We start from the raw sequence: 24,744 nt of genomic DNA on the forward strand, positions 1-24,744 counted from the left end.
ACAAACCCTTAATAACTATTGAGTAAACACATGAATGAAGCTGGCTAGCCCAAGCCTTTGTGCAGAGTATGAAAGTAGAGTTCCGACCTGAAGAACACAGAGGCACAGACACTGCCCACCTCAGATTCCAGAAACTTCTTCCCTCCTTCTTTGATCCCTCAGAGTGTGATCCTTTCTCAGCCACTCCCAGCAACGATATCAGAAATAGCTTGGGAGAGCCACCTTGATCTAGGGAGTAGGTGGGTACAGAGGAGCTGAGCTCCTTGCTTTGTGTCCAGGCTTCATTCTAGGAGGCTGTGAGCGGAGAGCCTAGTCCAGGTCTCCCAGCAGGGAGGAAGAAAGGTGCGGCTTCACACTCGCACTGGATTATATTTGTTTCAGGCAGTTATGGCTAAGGCTGCTCACGGCTGGGAGACAAGAGCCAGAGGATGCCTCCTTTCCATGCAGTAGCATGCGTATCCGCGTGACCTACGTGAGTGAATAGCAGGTTTCAGAAGTACGACGTAGAGGTGGCTGGGGAAGCTGGCACGGCCCTGAGCAGACAACGGCACAGGATGGGAAGGCAGAGGCTGAGGAAGGAAGGTCATCTCCCTGCAGCACTATGACAAGGTGAAGGGTAAATGAGTGCATGGGGCTGCCCGGCCCAGCCCGGCCATGCCCTGTTCAACTTTCTGCCAAGTGTCTCCTCTGTGCCATCCCCTGGGGCTTGGAGGGAGACCAGGGCTGCTGCAGCCAGGAAGGTGGGTCGTTTGCCCACTCGGCTCCTCTCCTTTACGGATCTGCACGCTATGGTGCGGCATGGCTGGCCCAGGGTGGGGTGGAGCCTCCCAGAGGTCCTAGGTACCCACGGGGAGCCCGTGGCTGCTCTTTCTCCTCTGTGTGCCCTCCCTGCTTACTCTTCACCCAAGGATTCCCTAAACCGTGTGCGAAGCAATACTTCAGAGGGAGGGTTCGTGGCCAGACAGACTCAAGGTTGAAGTTCCTCCTCTTGCACTTGGGCAAATTACTTGTTCTTTCTGGGCTCTATTTTTTTTTTTTTTCCTCATCTCTAAAATAAAGCTGCAAATCCCTGCATTGCAGGTTGCCATGATGATTAAAGCTGTGGTTCTCAACCCTGGCTGCACACCAGAATTCCCCCCGGGGGCCTTAAAATGCCCATGCCTGGGCTCCACCCAGATCAATTAAATCAGAGCCCTTGGAGGGTTGTTCCAGGGGTTAGTATTTCAAAGGTCCCCAGGTGATTCATAGGTGCACCAGGCTGTGATGGCAGAGTAGAGGTAATGTATATCACCTGAAAGACATAATGCCCCCAGATATAATATGCCATTAAGAAATGAGACCAATATCACTATTATTACGTGTTTATTATTGCTGCCCTTAATCTTCTGCCAAGAAAGAAAATGCGGCCGTGGGAAAGTGTGGTTATAAATCCAAGTGTAAGTAGCAGAACACATGTAAGTGATGACCGCTAGCCTCCAGGCTGCTCAGCGCAGCGGAGAGAGTGACCAGCTGGTCAGCTGTGAAGACCCCGGTCCCTTAAAATGTGTGCATGTGCTCAGCTCTGCGTGACGTGGCCCTCCATCCATCATGGGTCTGTGCCAGTGTAAACATTTCCGGTTGAAACCCAGGGCCCTGATTTCCAGGTCTGACAGTCTCCCGGGAGGTGGCTGTCAACCTTTGCATCCCACGTTACCTCGGTTCTGCAGTAAACAGATGAGTCATAGTTGGTCTCAGCAGGTCAACTGACAAGCAGTCCTGGGTTATCCTGTCTGGTGGCTTAGGCTCTTGAGACAATGCCCTTGGTGCCTATGAGGGAGTCATAAAGTTGGGCTTGACACTCTTTAAAGTTATCTTTGTTTGCTGATTGTTTGGCTAGAGGGACTGGTGTTGAGTTCTCTCTGGCTTCTCTGGGGCCCTGCGATGGTAAGCATGATGATAAGCATAATTGGGGTGGAAGGAGGGTGAACAGCCCTTCGTTAGCTGAAGCAATGGGTCAAGCAGATTATCAGATAATTGGCATGGGCAACCCCCTAGCTCCACTTTGGATATCAGTTCCCTTCTTTTTTCTAATCTAAATATATTCTGGGTATTGTTTGCAGAGGGTAGCCTAAAAGTTAAGGTTTCTACATATCCCATCCCTATCCGGGCAGTGTCGGGGAGTGGGTAGTAGCTTTAGTTTGAAGCCAAATATATAAATTCGTCTCCAATCTATCCATTACTTTGCTTCCAAACTGCCCAAGTCTGGGCCAGAATCATCAAAGATGAGGCATTTATGCCTCCTACCGGGATCCCCACATTCCCTCTTGCCTCACCGAACAGCCAGAATGATGCTTCCTAATCTCAGATCAGACCATTTCACTTCCCTACTTGAAACCTGTCAGTGATTTCCCCATCATTCTCTGGCTCAAGCCTCACCTTCTGAGGTTCCTCCAAGCCTACACCAGAATCTGGCCACCGTCCACCTTGCCATCTCCTGTAGCTACAGGCAGGAGGAGACGGCTCCTCTCAGCTCCAGCCTCCTTTTCCTTCTAGATCTTGGAACCTGATGCTCCCGCTCACCTGGAGCACCTTCTCAGGTGTAGTTAACCCTTGAATCCTTCAGTTTTCAGTGTAAACTTCACTGCATTAGGGAAGCTTTCTCTTTCTCCTTCCAGGACATGACACCCTCACACTCTGAGTTTCTGATGCTAACACTTCTCAGGCTTTGTCGTCGCCGCCTGTCTAACCATAATTTAAGTTCCATGAAGGAGGGACTATGTCCCACCTATGTTCCATCTCTCTCTATGCATAGCACCTGGTGGGTAGATGTATTTATTTATTTTTTTAATGTTTATTTTGAGAGACAGAGAGACAGAGCATGAGCGGGAGAGGAACAGAGAGAGAGGGAGACACAGAATCCGAAGCAGGCTCCAGGATCGAGCTGTCAGCACAGAGCCCGATGTGGGCTTGAACTCATGAACCATGAGATCATGGCCTGAGCTGTAGTCGATCGGTCAACCAATTGAGCAATCCAGGCACCCCTGGTATATGTATTTAGAATGATCCCTGTAAGTACTTGCCAAAGGTAGATATTTGTGATCCTTTCAACATGTCGACTGTCGAAATTACTCAGAGACATGTTATCTTTTCACACAGCAATCAAAGGGTCAATAGCAACCTATTATGTCTAAGGGACAATGTAAGATATTTTTTAACAACTTTATTGAAATATAATTAATATACAAAAAGCAAAACCAAACCACAATGATATATATCACCTTATACTAGTTTGCATGGCTACTATAAAAAAAAAAAAAAAAAACAAGTTTTGGCAAGGATGTGGAGAAAATGGGACCGTTGGTGGGAATGTAAAATGGTGCAGCCACTACGGAAAACAGTATTGACATTTCTCAAAACATCAAAAGCAGAACCACCATACGATCCATCAATCCCACTCTGGGTATATATCCTATTAGATAGTTTAGTTATGAGAAATACACATTTTATTAGTATGTGTTTGGTTTTTTTTTTCAAAAAATTTATTCGCCAGACTGTCAGTAAGTGAAGCCATCGTTAACTACTTGAAAAACTGGGCGTTATAGCTGACAATCATTTAGTGCCTACAGTGTTCCAGGCACAAGAACCGTAAGAGGTAGATGCTGTTATGCCTCAGTTTTCTGAACGAGAAAACCAAGAATGAAGCAATTTGCCCAGTGCCGTGGAGACCACATCTGAAACCCGAAGCTGCTCCTCCAGGGCGGGCACCCATCACACTGTCTCCCTGTGGAACTGCCTACCACCTTCCCAAGTTTAGGGTCTCATACATTTGTAGGAAAAAAATCATGGGCTGAGGATGTGTAATAGATTTCATTCCCCTTCCAAGAGTTGGAGCCACTGCTAAGGCCTCAGAACATAAAAGGGTGGGGCTTGATTTCTTATCTGCTTGAATTATTTCTGAAGAGTTTGCTGTATTATCAGTGACTAAATAATAGTGGCCATGAGGAGATAGAAGGGTGTTTCATTACAGAAGGTGTGTGATCTTTCATTTCCTTTAAAGGACCCAGAGCTCTGCGGCTCCCCACCTGTTTCGTGACCCAGAATTGGGCTGATCTGCAAGTGCTCTGTGACTGGGGGGTTGACAGAGCTACAAGCACCCTCGGCAGGATCCGAGGGGGCCCACAGCGTCAGCTGTTTCCACGCCAGCCTCCTGGTCTGGAGAATTCACACACTGCTCTGCCTCTCCAGTTTGAGTCAAGAGCCCAGTGGGAATGTTATAGTCCTTTCCACTTTAATTACATTTCCTACAAGGGGCATCTGCTGGGCGTTTTCTGGTTGTGCTGGTGCCTCTCGTATGGTTAATGCCGATCCGCCACCACTGGGCAGTTAGTCGCCAATTCGTTGTTGAAGGCGATTAGGTGCTCCGGTGGCTCAGCTGCCAACAATGTTGCAATTATTACTGTTTATTGGCTGGATGTTCCTCTTCCCCATGCTTTGTAGGCCCTGTGCTCCTGAGTTACTGGAGTCATATTGACTTCCACTAATAAAATCGCCTGCTCTAAGTCTGATGACAATTTCTGCCGTGATTCTTTCCCAGTGTCTTAAATCTGAGAAATAGATTATTCTACAAGGGGCTAACAAAATGCCATATATATATATATATATACACATATATACGTGTATATATGTATGTATACGTGTATATATATGTATGTGTATATATATATACGTGTATATATATGTATCTCCTCTTGATAATAGCACACTTTTACAAAGTGTCAGACATCTTATATGCACTTTCTCATTTATTCTTCTCAACATCCTTATGCATACTTACTGTTATTACGCTCATTGTATAGGTAGGAACACTGAACACACAGGGTTTGCTTGTCGGTTGGTTGGTTACTTTTTTAAACTGTTTTTTTAATTCCAGTCTTTTAAAACACTGTTTTAATGTTTATTCATTTTTTTTTTTTAAATGTTTTTTGGGTTTTTTTTAACATTTATTTATTTTTGAGACAGAGACAGAGTATGAACGGGGGAGGGGCAGAGAGAGAGGGAGACACAGAATCGGAAGCAGGCTCCAGGCTCCGAGCCGTCAGCCCAGAGCCTGACGCGGGGCTCGAACTCATGGACCGCGAGATCGTGACCTGGCTGAAGTCGGATGCTTAACCGACTGAGCCACCCAGGCACCCCAATGTTTATTCATTTTTGAGAGAGACAGAGACAGACACAGAGTGCAAATAGGGGAGGGGCAGAGAGACAGGGAAACACCGAATCCGAAGCAGGCTCCAGGCTCTGAGCTGTCAGCACAGAGCCCAACGCGGGGCTGGAACCCATGAACCATGAGATCATGACCTGAGCCAAAGTCCAAACGCTTAACAGACTGAGCCACCCAGGCGCCCCACTGTTCGTTTTTAAGTAACAGTTAAATGTCACATAACCAGTAAGTAGCAGAACTGGAATACATCGAGCAACCTGAAGAGCCAACACATTTGACCACTGTGCCATGCTATTCTGTCTTACTTCTCCTAGACTGTTTTTAACGTCAGTTGCTTTATCCATTATAGTTGTAGCCATGAATACTTGATTGCTTGTTTATTAAAAATATGGTCCTGGGGCTCAGTCGGTTAAGCATTCGGCTTCGGCTCGAGTCATGATCTCACGGTATGTGAGTTTGAACCCCGCGTTGGGATCTGTGCTGACAGCTCGGAGCCTGGAACCTACTTTGGATTCTGTGTCTCCCTCTCTCTCTGCCCCTCCCCTGCTTCCTCTCTCCTCTCTCCCTCTCTCTCTCTCTCAAAAATAAATAAACATTAAAAACATTTTAAAAATATGATCCTGAGAAATCAGGATATATTTTTCAGCATCATTCAATTTCCGTTCCACACATTCTTCCCTCACCCCCAGCACACACACACATAGGTCCGCATATACCCTCAAAAGTCTTCCAAGGTGATCTAGAAACTCTTACTTGTAAGCCTCTTTGGAAGTTACGGTGACTTTTTGAAAAGGGAGAAGTTGCTCTGATAAAATATGGAATCCCAGGGAAGGTATACACAGGGTCTAGAGAGCTGAACAGGTAGTGTTTGTCCCTTCAAATAGGTGAAAATAATGTCTGAAGCCTCTTAGGATTATTTCTTTTCCCCATGGAAACCACATGACATATTGGGTTGGATAAACATATTCTCTGCATCTCTTGGAGAAGAAGCAGTGTGGTGTTTCCCTTCTGTGACAATAACCAGGCAATTGTATGTAATATGACAAGCAGGGGACCTGGGCCAAGCCTCAGTCTCGCCCCTCACTAGTCTTGCAGCCTTGGGCACATAACGACCTGCTAAAGCCTTGGTTTTTATTTCTTTGGCATGAGCCTGGCCGTACCTGTTCTCCCTCTAGACTCTTCAAAGTATCAGATAAATCAACCTGGGAAAGCTGCTAAGCATGATAGCTGCCACACACGAGGCCCTCAGGAAACGTGAACTTGAACCCCAGCGTGTTCCTGACGCTCACACCATACTCTGGGAAGTGTCCAAACACTCTTCCAGTAAGATGCGTTGTTAAAGGGAACACATCACCAAGTCTCAGATCCCCAAACTTCCAGAGGTATAGCGGAAGTGAAGTTCCAGGCACTCCACATGGAACAGCCAAAAAACGAAATGGAAAAATAAATGATTTGAAGACGTCCAGGGAAACAAAAAAAGCATTCTCTAAGAATCATTTTCTTATTTCTGGATTTCTTTCTTTCTTCCTGGATTGGGGATGGGGGGGAGGGGGTGGATAGGTTATTCTTTTTTCTTTTTTTTAAGTTAATTTCATGTTTTTACAGTTGGACTGCATAGGGTTAGAGGAGTGAGGATAATAGAGGTCAACGATCATTTGATAACTGGACAAAAGTGTAAATCATCATAACTATTACAGAATAAAATCCACCCTCCCAGGTACAGCGACTATTATGTGGACAGAACCCAGGGAAAACACTTTAACAGCACTGTTTGCCGAATAGAATTCCTGTAACTAGATCGAAAACATTATTTTCATGGGCCCTCTACCAGGACATAGAAATAATTTTGTTATGACAGGCTCAACTTCCTAGAGATGATTTTGTGAGAAGATTTGTGAATGATCATTTTGTCTTTTAAAGATCAATGTTGATGAATACAGTGAGGAGTCAACCATACTCTTTGAGGCCTACAGGAGACTCAGACTCAACACCTACATGATCTGTGTCTTTCTCCCCCCCAGAAAGGGGAACCTCTCCTATGTGTCTGTGATATTGTAATGAAGCAAAATTTCACTTTCTGGGCCACTGCGTACTGGGTAGTGTCGTCGAAGGAGCAGACTCCCTGACGTTTGGTCTTCCAGCCCTCTGCCAGCCATCTTCCTCCTCCTGGAGGCATTGAGACTCCTTCACTGCACCCATCTACAGAACCTCTGCTCCCAATATTCCGGACTTCCAAAGAAGTAATTCTTATTTGCAGTGGTTCGCAGTTCACTAGAAGAGGGTGAAAGATAATTTGGTAGCCCTGTGACTATTTAGCTTCTTGAGAAGCACTTATATTTATGAAATAAAGCAAGACTGGAGGAGGTGCTCTGTGACAGTGAAAGGGGTCCAGGATCAATTATTTTAATTAGCGGGAGCAATGCTGACGGCTACTACAGACAGTCACTCCAGGCCCCTATAATTTCCCCGCCTAGATGTCATGGTCGATACTAAATTGTGGGTCAGGTGTCATTTTACCTTCAGGAAAAAGAAAAGAAAAGAGCATCTAAGATATCTCTGCTAGTATTCATTCATTCGTTCGTTCGTTCATGAAATATTAATTGAGTGTGTATCGGAGGGCAAAGGCCTGTGCCGGTTGCTATGGTGATCAGAGCCAGGGTCAGGGTCAGGCAAGGGAGGCAGTGGCCAGAAGCACAACATTTAAGGGGATGCCAAAAACGTAGGAATCAAGACAAATAACACCTTAATGCAATATATTTTAAAAACTCAAAATGAATGCAAAAATCTATGATGAACAAAATATCAAAATTTCCAATAACCACCGAATCAATGAGCAGTGCTTGGCCATAGCAGACCCTCCGGCAAAAGGAAAAAATCTGAAAGGAAAAGGGCGAATAAAAGGAAAAATACTGATCCTGTCTTTCTTGAAAATGTTGATATTTTGTTAATGGAAAAATCATGGATTTTTTTCACTAATTCTTTTTTTTTTTTTTAATGTCACATTAACAACATGATTTACTTTCACTGGGGTTTGGCTCCTTCCCCTAAATTTGACATCTGACACAAGTCCCTTGTCTTACACAGTCCCAGCCCTGGTGGGGAGATGAAGATCTTTGATCACTTTTAGAAGTGATAAATGCAAGAAGAAAGGTTACAGAGAAATGTCATAGGAGATGAGGAAGAACTTATTTCCACAGTAGGGGGATGGGGTCAGCGAGGGCTTTAGACAAGGCTGTGTTGAAACAAGACCTTACCATGCTCTGGCATGGTAAAGCATTAATAGAAAGAAGATCCCAGAAACCCATTCACACTTTAAAGTAAAGAAGGAAGCATTACTAGGTCAGAATCAGAGAAGGGAATCCACAGGCTATAAATGGAGAAAGTGTGCCAGGGATAGATGAAAAGTGTGTGTTTATACAGTGCAGAGCATGTCTGGGAGTCCTTCCTGTGGCCAAGGGGCCTTGTGGGGATGGATTCATTTTACGACACCTTTATATAAACAAGACCCTGTTTTCTAGCTCCGTGGATGAAGACAGAAGCCAGTGTGTGGAAACAAGTGAATAAATCGTGCCTGTGAATGGTGAAGGAGATGCCTTGCACCTCAAAGGTGTGTTCATTCACCAAGTGAATTCTTGCCTCAAGGGCTGGTTTCAGACACAGCAAGAGGCTTCTGTTGTCAAGATGTGGTGAGGGGCCACACCAACGACAAAATTCCTGATGTGAAAAATCAAACTTTTATAAGCCACAGTTACACACACACGGAGAAGAAAGCGTGAATTCAGAATCTTCTAAAAATTCATATCCAACATGGAATCAGGGCTCTCGGCTAGGGGTTTGATTTCAAATTCTGCAATTCATCCAGAGTCCACCATCTTTGTTTACTACTGACCGCCTTCATTTGATCAGGTTCAGAAACAGAGATTTCAGGACATTGTTTTGACCCAGTTCTCTGAATGAGCTGAGTCACCTGTGAATCTATACCAACCCAGCCCGGAAGGGGCAGACTGTTGGCAGAGAGCAGGTGCAGTATGCACTCAGTCTGCAGAGCGAAAGGGAGGGTGGAAAATAATTAGTAGAGATCACCTGATGCACAAAAAGTCATCTAACCTGGACTGTTTTAGGGCAAACAGTGGAATGGTTACTATAAGCAGTCGAAGTAATAAATGAATAACGCAAACCTACGGATTGTAGTTTTCTAAAGTTAGTTCACTGTCATGTCATATTTAATTGGGAGGGGGAGAATGAAGCCACCTGAAAATGATATCTATGGCATTTGATGCCCCCCCAAAGATGTTCACATTCCTTTTCCAGGAGGGGCCATAGCTTTTGCCTTCACCTGGATAGATTTAACACCCATATCATGAAAGCTTTTACCTCACCCAGAGGCTCTACATTCTCAGAAAACCAAACGATCAAGTGACCAGACCAGAAAAACAATCTATTCTAAGAATGAAATAGTTGTGGCCTAAAGGTTATTTATTTTACTTTCAACAATGATAAGAAACAGGTTTTCAAAGATTCCAAGGACATGAGCATTGAAAGAGAATGTGGACATCACCTAATCCATGGCTTTTCCCTAACCCCAATGGAAGCCAGCTTAAAAAGAAAGAAAAATCTGTGAAGAAAAAAAATCCTCGAGGAAAGAGAAGTCTAGAAAGTTTAGATGATTTGCTCAAAGTCACACCTACATAACGGACGGGTTTGGAATACAGCTCCTGACTCCAGCTTCCTGGTTTTTCTTGCTGTGCCTACAGGATTTGGTGACACCAAATCCAAATGGAGATATTTCCCATTATAGTGTGTGTGTGCCCACATGTTCATGGTCTTGCCCTATTTGACTAAGTACGGCCAGTGCTTCCCAACTTTTTTCATAACAGGACACACACGCAATGTCCATGAAGCACACTGGGTTAACACCCAGAGGCCTAGGGGCTTGGGTGTTTTGAGCCCGGCCCAGATACTCTGAGGGGTGAGAGGAATCCCTCTCTCCATACATCACTGTGGGGACACAGGTTGGGAAACTCTAGGCTCTTCAGCCCAGCTCACTACTCCTCCAGAGAAAATCAGGAGAGGAAAAGACTTTGACCTGGTCATGTGCTAACTATGCCATCAGTGCCATTTTCTAGCACTTTTTCAGTAGCAAGATCTAGGCATGTGGGACAGGGCTGTGTGCTCAGCAAAGTCAGCAGAGTCTTATTGTATTAAGGCATGTAGTCATATTATTTCCACTCCACACAATTTTCTTAGCACCAATTTGGCCCATTGCCAACTCGAAAGGCGGTGGTGAACATGGAAGGGAATGAGGTCATGAAATAAGTGTCTGACCAATGCTGCCAAAGACAGATGAACCAGGTGACAGATCAATCAGAGCATGGGGAGGCTTCATAAAGAAGGGACATCTGGACCGTCTCTTGGAAAATGAATAGTGTTTCAACAAGCAGACAAATTAAGAAGAGCCATCCAGCTGAAAACAACAGACTGGACAGAGAATTTCCCCATCAGAGTGGGAAGATTCAAGCCTTGTTAAGGGAAAGGTTTGCTTTGTATTTTGCAAAGGAACAGCAGCCATTAAGAGGCATACTGAACAGACAGGGCAAGCCAGGATTATGGAATGCTTATAGTGCTATACCAGGGAGACTAGATTTTCTCCTATATTCGTTCCTAAGACAAGGTATTAGGCATTCATTTGATGCTAGGCACTGCGGTACATGTTGGGAACACAAATGCAAAATTACAGTCTTAGAAGTAAGAGAGAGATGTAAAGAAATAAAATGTTATAGGTACTAGGACTGAAACCTATATTAGAAATAACAGATAAAATTAGGGGTGGTCAACCCTATCTGGAGCTTAGGGTCACCTCCAGGGACAAGGTGGGAGGGGACATTGAAGTTTAAGGTTGACGATTTAAGAAACAGAATAGCTGGGCCAGGACCATGATTAGAGCTGCATTTTAGCAAGATTAGCCTCACTGGGTCAGATGGGACAGTTTGGTGAGAGGAGCAGTTGGAGATAAGGACCCTGGTTGGGAGGTCATTGCATGTTCTGTGAGAGAGACAATGAGGGTAACAGATGTCAGTGATGGGAAGACATCAGTGGCTTTGGCTGGTCCCAGTGTCAAAATAGATCATGGACGGCAAGCCGCTACCTGTAGTAATATCAGATCACACAATTAACCTATGAGACCGAAGTTTGGTCTGTTTCTCCACCAGCTATGCAAGAGTACCACCAAAGTCTGATTTCATCAGGGACTCCGACTCATAACACTTTCCCCATTGCTGTAATGATGGACTGTCATTTATCTACTCAATCCCACATAAATGAGTGTTCTTTCTAAATATACCCCTTTTAAGCCCATCTCCTGACATTTTAACTACGAACCTTTACCTAGCTCTCCACTTCTTGCTTCCAAAGTAAATAAATCTTTCCAAATAAGATTTATGGGATACAGGGTGTGATCTTCAAATATTTTAAGACTTAACCATGAGGCTGATACATTTTTTTGTGTAAACGAAACAAGCCTTTCTACCTCTGACTCCCAGGAATTTGCTATGTATTATGATAAAAAAATCCAATAAATCTCTCAGCAACCCTCTATGCAGCCCCATTACAATGTTATAGCTCAGAAATGAGTGTAGAGAGATACTTTCAAGAAATGACTTGGAAAGCAGAGCTCAGGGCAGAAGTGAGAGAAGCTTGGAGAAGCTGCTGAGAGTGTGGACTTAGGAACAGCATTTTTCCTCCTTTATGTGTGAGAAGAAGGTCCCTTCATGGGAAGGTGAGCATACAGGATGTATTGGAATCAGTGAGAGTGATTTGTGCCTAAAATGGTGCAATTTGCACCTAGCAGTTACTCAATAAATATTTATGGGGGCAAATTTCAGTGGGGCAGGTTTCAGATGAATATGGGAAAAGACTTTTCAACAGTTAGAGCTGTTCAACCAGGGTGATTAAAGAAGCAAATGAGCTCTCTAACCATCTTTTCCTGCAACGTCTCCTCCTCCTCCTCCTTCATTAGCAACAACAACATCACGATTACAATTACCACTGCATGGGAAAGACCCTACTGGAACTGTAGGGGATGCAAAATCTCAACCGCCGAGGAAATGATAATTTACTGGGAGATGGGAGTGGGGGAGGGGAGGGACAAAAGACCACAGAACTGGAGATGATAATAGAAATCACAACACAACACAGCGATTTCTGCTCATTTTATGACAGAGGGTCCAAAGGAAGAACGATTCCATTTGATTGAGAATCAGGAGACAAGTTTTTGGAGAAGGATGAGCAGGGTAGTATTTTAATCGAATACAGAATATGGATGAGTAAAGAGAAACACAGTCCTCAGTGACATTCTGGCTGGGGCATCGGGTACAGGTAGTACAAAGCTTGCTGGGATGGAACAACACGGTTTATTAGGGGCTCAAGTGAGGAGTGGTAGTTTTTTAAGGTTCTGTTACAACAAAATGATAGTATTTATTTTTTTTTTTTTAATTTTTTTTTCAACGTTTTTTATTTATTTTTGGGACAGAGAGAGACAGAGCATGAACGGGGGAGGGGCAGAGAGAGAGGGAGACACAGAATCGGAAACAGGCTCCAGGCTCCGAGCCATCGGCCCAGAGCCTGACGCGGGGCTCGAACTCACGGACCGCGAGATCGTGACCTGGCTGAAGTCGGACGCTTAACCGACTGCGCCACCCAGGCGCCCCCCAAAATGATAGTATTTAAACTGTATTTGGAAAAAATAAAAATAAACATAAACTGTATTTGGGGAGACTTATCTGGCAGAAGTGAAAATAAAAGATTATAGGAAAAAGAGAAAAGAGGCAGGGAACCAAGTTGACAGAAGATAGTTCGGAAGTCACTACGGATGGAGAAGAGAGACCAGGTCTGAGAGAAATCATGGAGCATGAGGCTGGGACTATAATGGCCCTGAGGTCCTGAGTCTGGACAACTTTGAGTAAACTAGTTCTATTGATGGGAACGGAGCACAGAAAGGAGCAGCACAGAAAAAAAGAAAGGATAAAAAAGAGAGGAACATGCAGAATTGTTCCTTTGGAGATGCGTTGAAATGTGCACGTGCCATGCCTTTTCACGTGTGAAAAGTAAGAGAACCACTGGTTTAAGAGATTAGAGGCTGTGAATTTCTTTGAATAGAGTCAAAGATTGTTGAGTAAACACGCGAGAAACAATCTGACCTAATCGTAGGCCTTCGTCAGCTGTTCGTTCAGATCTAAGGGCTCTCCGTGTTCTGTTTGTCCATCTAGCAATTACTTGAAAGTACCTGAACTTCCATTTTTTTACACACATGTACATGCATCATTTGAGTTTTACAAAAGCAGCCTGGCCTGGAATTTAATTTAATGTGGATCCGTCTTTAACTAACAGGGGCAAATTATGAGTAACAGAAGCATGGACTGTGGAGTCCATCCTTGGTTTGAAGCCTGGTGTCCCCACTTCGTAGCTGCGAGAAAGTGAGTCAGTTGCCTAACCTTTCTGTGCCTCGGTTTCCTCACCTCTAAAAAGAAGATGAGAGCACCACCCTCCGAAGATGGGAGGCGGGATGGGAAGGGACGGTGGCTGCCAGGTATCAGGTTGACACTGGCAGTAGGAGGTGCTCCATGAAGAAGGATTCTGTCCTGCCTCCCAGCCACCCCCAGAACCCAGATCAATATCAGGCTGTAAGTCACGAGGGGGATGTGAAAGCTGCCAGTAAGCCAGGCTTGCCCAAATTGCTTACCAAGAGGAAAAGGAACTTTTACTATAGGCATAACTTTAAGGAGAAAAATTATTTTTCTTTCAGCTAATACAAATGTATTTAGCATGTGAAATATTTGCTAATTATACTCTCACTATTGTTTTAAAAAATTCAAGCAACTGAAGACCAGAAATTGAGAATATAGACTTCTGCTGACCCTGCTAGCTCAGCCACACTGCTTATCCTGTGTGGTTTCCGCTCAGAGATTAACTGTAAGGATTTCACTATATTTCACACTTTCCCATTTAAAGTGCTGTGTGTCTAAGCTAGTGCACTTAACATAGCTATTTCCTGTTTGGATTTCCATTTCTAATTAAATGCCATATAAGATATTGCACTATTGCCTGTGTGAGCTGTAATCAATAGTTACAATTTTTGCTGTATAAATTTACGAAATGAGTGACCCACAAAGGCATCTGCTTCTAACCAGTTGTATGACCTTAGAAAATTTACTTGTTTTCCTTGGTCTCATGTCTTCAGCTGAGAAGATATTGTCCCTTTGTTATGAAAATTAATTGTTGGGAGGATTGAAATATGTATATGAATTTTCTAGTTCACTTCTGAATTATTATTCTGGCACGTTTTGAATGTGCCAGAACTATTCTAAGTGATTTCTGCACCCAAACTCACTTCATCTTCTCAAGGACCTTATTGAGCTAGGGGCTATGACTATCCTCAGTTTAGAGAAGGGGAAACTGAGGTGTAAGGAGGTTAAGAAATTTGCATATGGTCACTTACAAGTAAAGGGGCTTCAAGTCCAGGTAACTGGTTCCAGAGGTTGGATTCATATGTTGTATGGCTTTTGTCAAATTTAGGTTCATGACAACATTTTTGGATGATTCCATGTATCTTTGATCCATATATTTTTGTGAAAGAAGGCAATCTCTTTCAGTAGGGTCAAAGTGCTGATAGAAGTTTACATTTTCTTTCCATTCGTGTCTTTTCCCAGGTAATACTGCTAGACCCAAATCAAGTCAGTAAATGGCTGCCCAGCCCTGTCTCCCTACTTTCCTAAATGTGCTCTCCATTTAACCAAGGCATCAGGGAAAAACAAAATCTGTCTTTTGAGTATTACATGAATTGCTTTTCATTGCCACCTGAAGGAGCTCGCAAACCTTCTGCTTCTTGGATTCTGGATGCATAAGGAAGGTATGCCTTTCGATATTGCTGATCAGATTGCAGTTCCTCCCATTGACGTATTGACTCTGTGTTTCAATATGTGTATCATCTCATTGTCCGCTGTGGGCTTTCTCTAACATGTGGACCTGAATGTAGAAAATCCAGAAGGATCCCTCGATTTTCACACACACACACACACACACACACACACACACACAGTCTTTACATGTACTTTATTGCAATTCATACGCACTTATGCCCTTTACTTAAATAGAGGAGTTTACATCATACTAGGGGAAACAAATAAAACAGTTAGAAATGATATGACATAAACATTTTTTCCATCAACTGAGATCTACTACCTGGTAGCACAACACTCTACCCCCATCCTCACTAACAAAAAGTATTACAGTTTCATTGTTTTGTATAGTCCTCTCTTGGTTCTATTTTTTCCTTCCATAACTTTCCTGGGGCCTAACCTTCCTGCTCAACTCTTCACATCAGGCTGGTTCATCAAGATAGGAGAAATTCTGAAGCCAGCTGCTGAGATAGTGCATTTTCTCCCTATTCGTTTACATTTTCTCCCTATTGTCCACAGCTCAAGGGAAGAACACATCTCTGTGAGCAGCCCACCTTGACAATTAGGTGGCAAGTGCTAACATCCCTAAATCTCCTTCTTACCACTCCAGGCAGCTACCTCTTGTCCTACATTTGGAAACCCTGGGGGCAAGATTCAACCAGCTACATAATACCCCATCCCAGAGATTTCCTGCTTCTAATCCCGCCTTCCCCCACTCCCATCCCAAGGCCAGTGGCTGGAGGGAAAGAGATAGGATGAGAGATAGGGGAGGCACTTACCCTGGAGGTTCTCAGCACCTTGGGGTGGGAAAGGGAGGGTGCTGATGGACGATGAATGGGCAGAGTAGAGAGGGCATCACTGGAGGCGAATCAGAGAAGGGATCATGGCAGAGAGAGGCCTGGAAACTTCTCTTGGCTGTGAGGCCTACAAGAATAAGAGATCGAGAATCAGGTCCAGCTCTCCTGGATGATCAACCCTGTTTTATCCTTTGCTAACCTGCAGCGAGCTGACATATTTCTCTCCTCTCTTCCATTTCTGCTACCTTGTGGTCAGCATTTCCAATTAATATTTATTTAACACCAAGCATGGGGTAGATATCTGGAGAAGAGATTAAGAAGAAAAGCTGGACCCTACCCTGGAAAACTTCTGGTGTCTTTCCCAGAGAAGCATGCTGATTCTTTGGGAGTCGCTGTGCTGGGCTGCTTGAAAACAAGTACAAAACCCATTTAGCTCAGATTCAGTCCGAACTACCTTTCAACCAGGCGAAGAAAGAACACGCTAGGAATTGATGAAATTGCCAATTCTGCCAGGTACATGGACTTTGGCACACAATGGAAATATATTGGTGAAAGTTAAAAATGCCTCAAGAAAGTATGCACTTGCTGAGGGGAAAGCCGTTAGTCCCCGTGAGTGTAGCCAGCCTCTGGGGGAGTTTGGGTGCAAGACAAAGGTGAGTAGCTGCTGTGAAGGCTTCCAGCAACACGGGACTCAGTGCCGTCAGCCAGTTTCTCCTCATGGAAACCATTTTGCCATCAAAGAAAAATTACATTTTGCCCTCATTTCACGATGTGGACTTCTGCTAAATTAAATGCACTAAAAGGCTCAGAGCCAACACCTATGAAGGAGCAATCTCAGACTCCTCTGGTTTCTGCTGATCTGTGCTTCCTTGAAAACAGACACCGGGTGATGGAAAATGTGGGAAAAGTTTTAACGTTCCTGCTAAAAGGAAAAACACGTTTTCTTTCTTTATGTTGGCCAGCCGCACCTGGCAAGGCAAAGACCAGCTGGGTGAAAAGTCACTTGTGCAAAATCTAGCTGAGATGTCAGTTGAGTGGGGCAAACGGTGGCTTAGAAAGAAAGAAAGAAACAAACAAACAAAACCAGGGGAAGGAGCCACCAGCTTAAAGTACAGTGTGTCTCTAGTGCCAGGGTATATACATATATTCAACTTTTTTTTTTTGAATTGACAAGAAATAGGCCATCCACCTCCAGAGAAATGTTCGCAAAAAAATATATCCCCAAGTACACAATGTTACTTTATGCGATATTAATGCCTGGCACACAATGTGAGAAAACTAAAAGTAGTGAAATCCATTCTTCATAAAGGAGAACATATTTGGTCCCAAATCTTCAATGTGATACCTGTCCTGTGTCAAGATGAGTAGGGGAGATGAGAGGTGAGAGGAGATGGGGACAGCTAATAATTCCTATACATCTTATCTCTGATTTGGCCAGGAAGGAATTTATATATCTCCTTTGCTCGATCCTGGGACATGTGTCCTCAGGTGGAGAAAGAAGTCTGGTTGTGGGGAAAGGAGGAAATTCTGTGCTTAACTTTTCCACATGGCTTTATTCAAATATTGTTGAACTTTGTTGGAAACAACTAGAAACGCAGATGCTTTCTTACAGACTCTGGCTGTCACATGTCTTGAGATTGAGGTGAAGGAAGGAGAAATGTTTCTACCTGCTCTCGGATGAGTTTGGTGACACCACAGAGTCACTGCCCCATCTCCCAGGCCAACCGGAGATGTACTGGGAGTCTGTATATAGCATTAATGAAGGCTGCAAAAGCTTTCCCTAACGTTCAGTTCCTTAGTCAACTTCTGGGCCCCTTTAAACTGTGAACAAGACGACCCTTGTTCTGAAAATCTATCGCCTCTTGCCAACACACACACATATACAAAAACATGACTGTTGGGCAAATAAATCTTTCCAGAGAAAATAGATTCCTTTCCAATTCAGTCAACTGTACTGAGCTGGAAAGGGAGAAATGTTATTTTTCCAGGACGAAGAGAAAACAAGACCTCTCCTGTTTACCCTGTCTAGCCCCTTTCAAAAGAAGGTCAGTTTAATGCCTTCGTTAAAAAAAAAAAAAAAAAGCTCAAGTGTTGTTTATCAGAACAACAGTTTATTGGTCCCTTTCAGGCTGGGAATCACAAATTGGAACTCTGTGCCTTTTCTCTTTGAGCCAAGCTGCACATGACAGGATTGCATTCCCTGCTGCTCTGGACATATCAAGTGTTGGGAATGGGAAAGACAGAGGATGGGGACAGAGTCTGGTGATGTGAGATTCTTTGCTGTTGGCCAGCCTATCGCCGGTGAGCCACCCAATTCACTGAGAATGAAATAATGAGTTTATGAAACGATCTCCACCTCATTCAAGGCCACACGCATATTCTGTGCTTACTTTTACCTAATGTTCTCCATAATCCGTGGACCTGAATCAGCCCCTAGGGGAGTGAGAAAACACGCAGTAATGAAGAGCATGGCTGGAATTTAAATTGGACACAAGGCGATGTATCCCCTGGCCTGTTGTTCAGAGCTTCCTGGAGTAAGTCTCCAGGAAGTCCCAACCATGGCTATGTTAACTTGAGACGGAATATTCCAGTTTTCAAGCCACTAAACATGAAAATAGATAGAGCATATAGCAGATAGTGGTTGCCTAGTAAAAGTTTGGTGAATCAAGTCAAATGCATTTTTTAAAATGATAAATCTGGAAAACTAAACTTAAAAAGAATGTTGCCACAGTGTGGGTGAACCTTGAGGACATTACGCTGAGTGAGATAAGCCAGTCAGAAGAAGACAGATAGTGTTTGATTCCATTTATATGAGGTATCTGGAGCAGGCTAACTCCTAGAAACACACAGTAGAGTGATGGTTGTCTGTTGGCTCAGAGGTGGGAGGTGGGGAAGGGTGTTTTCATTGAATGTGGACAGAGTTTTGTATTTACAACACAAGAAAATTCTGGAGATTTGTTTCATAATAATGCGAATATACTTAACACTACTGAACAGTACGCTTCAAAGTGGTTAAGATAGGAAACTTCACGTTATGTGTTTTTACCACAAGTTAAAAAAAAAAAAGTTCTCGACATAATTATTTCAAAAACAAGAGAATAATAGACTTAAAATGGATCTGAGAGAAGTCACCCGGTCACTCTCTCACCCAAAGCAGGCTATTCCATTAGATACTGCAGAGAAAGGTAATAATTTCATACATTTTCATGTTTCAAGTATTGTTAATACTTGTCTTATCCAGTTTGTGGTTCCCGTAAGTTTATGTAATATGTATTTCTTTCCTCTCCGTCTCATTCCAAACTAATTCCAAACAGAACAAATGGTCTGCTTGATTGCACTGGAACGTGAGTGAGCCCCACATGGAAAACTTTGCCTCCCTCCTTCCCATTGGTTTAATGGCTACTGTGGTTTGGATCTTCCTAGGTCTGGGAGGGAATAAGATCTCTTTTAGAATTAATATTCTGAACCTCGAGGAGAAGAGTCAGAAAATCCTCAGCCCCTCAAAGTGCAGCCAAAACTGCTCTGTGGGCTGGGCCAAGAGATCCTTCCAAGGCCATGTAGCCGCCAGGAGGGAAAGGGGGGAGATTTGCAAAGACCACTTGCCAGAAGTTCTATACACTTTTTTTAACGTTTATTTATTTTTGAATGTGAGCGGGGGAGGGGCAGGGAGAGAGGGAGACAGAATCCAAAGCAGGTTCCAGGCTCTGAGCTCTCAGCACAGAGCCCGACGCAGGGCTCTAACTCATGAACTATGAGATCATGACCTGAGCCAAAGTCAGACTCTTAACCAACTGAGCCACCCAGGTACCCCCTCTTGCCAGAACTTCTAACTACCTAATGAGTGTTCCAAAGAATCTCCATTTCTAATGGCTGAGATGGGGGAGAAATGCTATGCTGTTTGTTAGACAAACTCTTACTATCTGAGAACCATACAGAGGAACTTGTTGATTTTTAAGAGAATGTTTAAATAATGCAGGATTTAAACACTGGATGTAGACCCATTTAACGCAGTAACCACTAGTCACATGTGATTTTTAAGCACTTGAGGTATGGCTCATCAGAACTGAGGTTATGTTTCATGTATAAAGTACACACCAGATATTGAAAACAATACAAAAACAAAAATGTACAATATCTTATTAATAACATTCATACTGGTTACATGTTGAAATTGTATTTTGCATATATTGGGCTAAAGTGTATTATTAATACCAATTTGGCCTGTTTCTTTTTACTTTCTCAGTATGGCTACTAAAAATTTTAAACATCCTATATGGCTTGCCTTGTACTCCTATCGGACAGTGTTGATGTAGACTATTCTGTGAAATTTAGAATTATTGAAGATAAGGGTCTACAATGGTATAGAAAAAATAATAATTAATAATAATAGCCTTTACGACACATTTATTATGTGTCTGACACTTGATTTATATGATTTTATTTAACCCTAATAACATTACAAAAAGGTAATTTTTATTAGTTACATTTATTGAAAGGCTAAATATCTTCCCCCAAGTTGCATGGCTCTCTAGTGGCAGAACTGGTATTTAAATTCAGGTTTTCTGGCACCAAAACACATGAGCTTTTCAGTCTGACATGATGTCTTTTAACCATTCTTTACCTCACTTAAAAAAATATGCCCAAGAGATGCCTGGGTGGCTCAGTGGGTTGAGCGGCTGACTCTTGATTTCGGTTCAAGTCATGATCTCATGGTCCGTGAGACTGAGGCCGGCATTGGGCTCTGCACTGGGTGTGGATCCTGCTTAGGATTCTCTCTTTCCCACCCTCTGCCCATCCCCCCCCCTCTCTCTCTCTCTCTCAAAATAAATAAATAAACATAAAAAAATATATGCCCAAGAATGTTGACATTCGGTGACTCGGAAAAAGTAGGGATATCTTCCCACTCAGTTCCTAAAAATAGCTGAAAAGTTTTGATGATCTTAAAAATCAGTGTCATCTATTCATTCGTTTATTTTTGAGAAGGTGGGAATAGAAACGTTGGTCCTTATCAACAAAAAACTAATAGCATTTAAGTTGGAGAAAATTACAAAATAAAATTCAGTCTTTCCTAAACAGAGAAGAAAAAGGGAACTTACCTGATTGGAGAGAAGATAATATCGATTGAGTGTCTACTATTCTCATCAGGCATCCCCTGAGTTCATAATTCTTAACAGATCCAAATTGGAAAACATCATCTTTACCCCCAGACCAGCTCTTCCTCCTTCTTCATTCTGTATCTTGGGTAATGTCACCTGAATCTACCAAGTCAACTAAGCCAGAATCTTTGTTGTTTTCTCTACTCCCATTTCCTTACCCTCCTCTCAATCTTGCCAGCTCATAGGACATGGGTGTTCTTACTTTGCTTGAGTAGTACAGATTGTGCTTTCCAATCACTGTGTTGGTCCTTACTCTCACCAGCAGGACCTAGGTCCATATCCAGCTCACACAGAGTGCAATTCACCTTTTGAAACCTTTGCAGTCAACTGGGTATAAAATTATAGCTCATTGTTATGTCAGTTTGCTGAGTTATTTATGATGTGTTAGCTTTCTGAGTGTATCTCTCTGTAAGTTGCCTGTTGACATACTTTGCCCATTTTTCTATTGAGGTCACTGTCTTTTTCTTGTTGATTTGTTTATTAGATTTCTTATTTGATTTATGTTCTATATTCTAGATGGGAATCCCTCATCCAGTTGACGCATTGTAAAGGCTCTTCTCCCATTTTGAAGTATGTTTCTAACATTATCCATGTTCCCTTTGCATAACATAAATCCTTAACTTTGATGTACTCTCTAATCAACTTTATCCCATGTTTTTTGGAAGTTTTTGCTTAAAAAGTCCTTCACTGCCTCAACACCAGATACATTTTAAAATAAATTTATCATGGATCTCAAAGATCTAACTGGAATTTTGTTGCAACTACAACAAATATGGGGAGAGTTGATATCTTTACAATTTTAAGTCCTTTGGGTCCAGAACAAGGAATGCTACTCATTCACTTGTTTTTGTTTTTGTTTTTGTTTTCTATGTCCTTTATTAGAACTCTTATGTTTTCTCAAAGAGGACTTATATAATCTTGGTTAATTACCCAACATTTTTCAGTTGTTGATATGTGAACGGTATCTTGCCTTTTTAAAATAACATTTTCTTGGGGCGCCTGGGTGGCTTGGTCGGTTAAGCGTCCGACTTCGGCTCAGGTCATGATCTCACGGTCCGTGAGTTTGAGCCCCACGTCGGGCTCTGTGCTGACAGCTCAGAGCCTGGAGCCTGCTTCCGATTCTGTGTCTCCCTCTCTCTCTGACCCTCCCCCATTCATGCTCTGTCTCTCTCTGTCTCAAAAATAAATAAATGTTAAAATAACATTTTCTAGCTGTTTGCTGTTGGAAATGCTCTCATAATCTCATCACATATGCATCAAGTTCTTATAATTTACCTGTTGATTCTATTGGTTCTTTTCAGTAGGTAAGTATAGCACCTGAAAAAACTGATAATTTTGTTTCTTTCTTTCCAATTCCTTTATTTCTTTCTTTTATTCAGGGCTGGCCAGGATTTCCAGCATTATAGTGTTGGTTGTAATATATAGTGGGTTTTGACAATATTTCTCTTGTTCCAGTCTTAGCAGGAAGGGACTTAAATTTTTTCCATTAAGTAAAAATGGTTTTGGAATATAACCATCATCCATTTAAGGGAATTAAAGAAATCCTTTTCTACTCTTAGTTTGCTAAGAGTTTTTATCATAAATAAGTAAAGAATTTGTTGAATGCTTTTTCTGCATCAAATGAAATTATCATGAGTTTTAAAATTTTAATCTATTAATGTTCTGAATTATGTTGGCAGAATCCCTAATAACTAACCATTAATTAATCAAGCTGTATTATTTTAAAACATACTGTTGGAATCAAATAGCTGATATTTCAGAAGATTTTTCATCTAGTTGCATAAGAGAAAAAGGCATATAGTTTTCTTTCTTTGTTTATACTGTGTTCATCTCATTTATACCAAGTTTATGAAATGAGCTTGCAGCATTTGGTTTTGTCTCTTCTGGAATAACTTACAATGCAGATAAAAATGTATTGTTCCTCAAGACTTTGATAGAACTCACCTGAAAAACCATTTGGGCCTACAGTGTTTTGAGAGGGAGAAGTTATCAATTGTCACTTAATTTCTTTAAAACTTATTAGTCTATTCAAGTTCCCTATTTCTTACTTCAGTTTTGACATGTAATATGTTTTCCATTTTCTCTAAATTTTCAAATTTTTTGGGTCATAACATTTCTAGTATTTTAATTTTTTTTGAAAATGTTAGCCGCTGCTAAAGATTTCAAACAATATAGAAAAGTTGAAAGAAGGGGCACTTGGGTGGCTCAGTCGGTTGGGCATCCGACTTCAGCTCAGGTCGCGATCTCACTGTCCGTGGGTTCGAGCCCCGCGTCGGGCTCTGTGCTGACTGCTCAGAGCCTGGAGCCTGTTTCGGATTCTGTGTCTCCCTCTCTCTCTGACCCTCCCCCATTCATGCTCTGTCTCTCTCTGTCTCAAAAATAAATAAACGTTAAAAAAAAAAAAAAGTTAAAGTTGAAAGAAGAAACTGAAAAACCCACTTCAAATCTTATGCCCCTGAAATAATTGTAATGTAAACATCTCAATGTATATATTTATACAGACATTTTTCTGTATGTACAGAGTTATAATATTATCATTAATAATAATAGCAAACACGTATAGTACTTGATATTATCACAACAGATACAGATAGAACAATCACATACATGTAAAGATAAAAGAATGGATGCCTGGACAGCTAAAAGATGATGGATGGATAGATAACCGATCATATATTTGTATTATAAACCCATAACGAAAAAGGCATTTTTACATTTGTTGATTACAAATGCATCCCTCCCCATGGTTCTGTTTATCAAACACATGAATGAAAAAATGAATAAATGTGCAATGCTATGTGCAAACACTGTTAGGAACCACATACCTTTTATTTATATAATCTTCCCCAGACCCTTGCAAGAAGATAGTATCATCCCAATTTTACAGTTGAGGAAAATTAAACTGAAGATAAACAACTTGCCCAGGGTTAAAAAAGTGACAAGAAAAGGGCAGGATTCCGGCATCAGGTCTGTCCAACTCTGATACCCGCTCGCTTTCCACTCTACCTCACTGATAATCAGAATAGCCCAGAATAAGGGAAAGACAAAAATGCAGAGGGGCCAAAAGAAGTACCAGGAATCTGTAGTTCCTTTTTTGAACAAGGATTTATGAAATTCCTCCTAGACATCAACCCTAGGGACCGGCTTTCAGTGGCTCCTAAATAGGACTCCCACCTTTTATCTCTACGAAGTGAACAGTGTAACGCTTAGCTCTGCTCTGGAGCGTGGGGCAGAACAAAAGGGAGACGTAAAAGAAAAGAGATGGTTCCCAAAGGCTTCCTGTGTAAAAACAGGGGGAAAAAAAAGGTAGGTAACTGGAGGAGGGAGGGACAGTGCCCTACATCAACAGTGATGAGCAGAGAAAAGGGCCCTGTGGGGGACAGAAGCAAGCTGTATCCCTGTCACATCCTCTTTCTGAAATAGTACCCCTTTAGGTCCACCAGTTAGGAAAAAGGCCCTCTCTGCGCTGACCACATAGAAGTTCCCCCTTCTTCCTGCTGCATGGGCTACACTGGATGCTGTGTATCAACCTGACCGGGTGGCCTTACCAGGGCAAAATTACACCACCATCGTCCTGCCTCCTGCAGAGAAGCTTCCGATAAGTCCATCCCCATCATGGCTCACTTTGTATCCGGCCACTT

General features: G+C 42.6%; 1 long non-coding RNA gene across 5 annotated transcripts; it reads right to left on the bottom strand.

Annotated features, from left to right (window-relative positions):
- Positions 1-1,345: 1,345 nt before the first annotated feature.
- Positions 1,346-21,716, bottom strand: LOC131485278 (uncharacterized). 5 transcript variants are annotated; one of them, XR_009248752.1, is made up of 4 exons: positions 21,044-21,716; positions 16,147-16,248; positions 15,930-16,074; positions 1,346-1,915 (listed from the first exon to the last, which is right to left on the bottom strand). It is a non-coding gene; the product is annotated as an uncharacterized LOC131485278 (long non-coding RNA). The 5 variants fall into 5 exon arrangements; XR_009248750.1 differs by lacking the exon at positions 16,147-16,248 and adding an exon at positions 16,285-16,349 and having other exon boundaries at positions 21,044-21,469; XR_009248755.1 differs by lacking the exon at positions 16,147-16,248 and having other exon boundaries at positions 1,346-1,806; positions 21,044-21,436.
- Positions 21,717-24,744: the final 3,028 nt, after the last annotated feature.

This window comes from Neofelis nebulosa, chromosome 1, assembly GCF_028018385.1.
Source record: "Neofelis nebulosa isolate mNeoNeb1 chromosome 1, mNeoNeb1.pri, whole genome shotgun sequence".
Classification (NCBI taxonomy): Eukaryota; Metazoa; Chordata; class Mammalia; order Carnivora; family Felidae; genus Neofelis; species Neofelis nebulosa.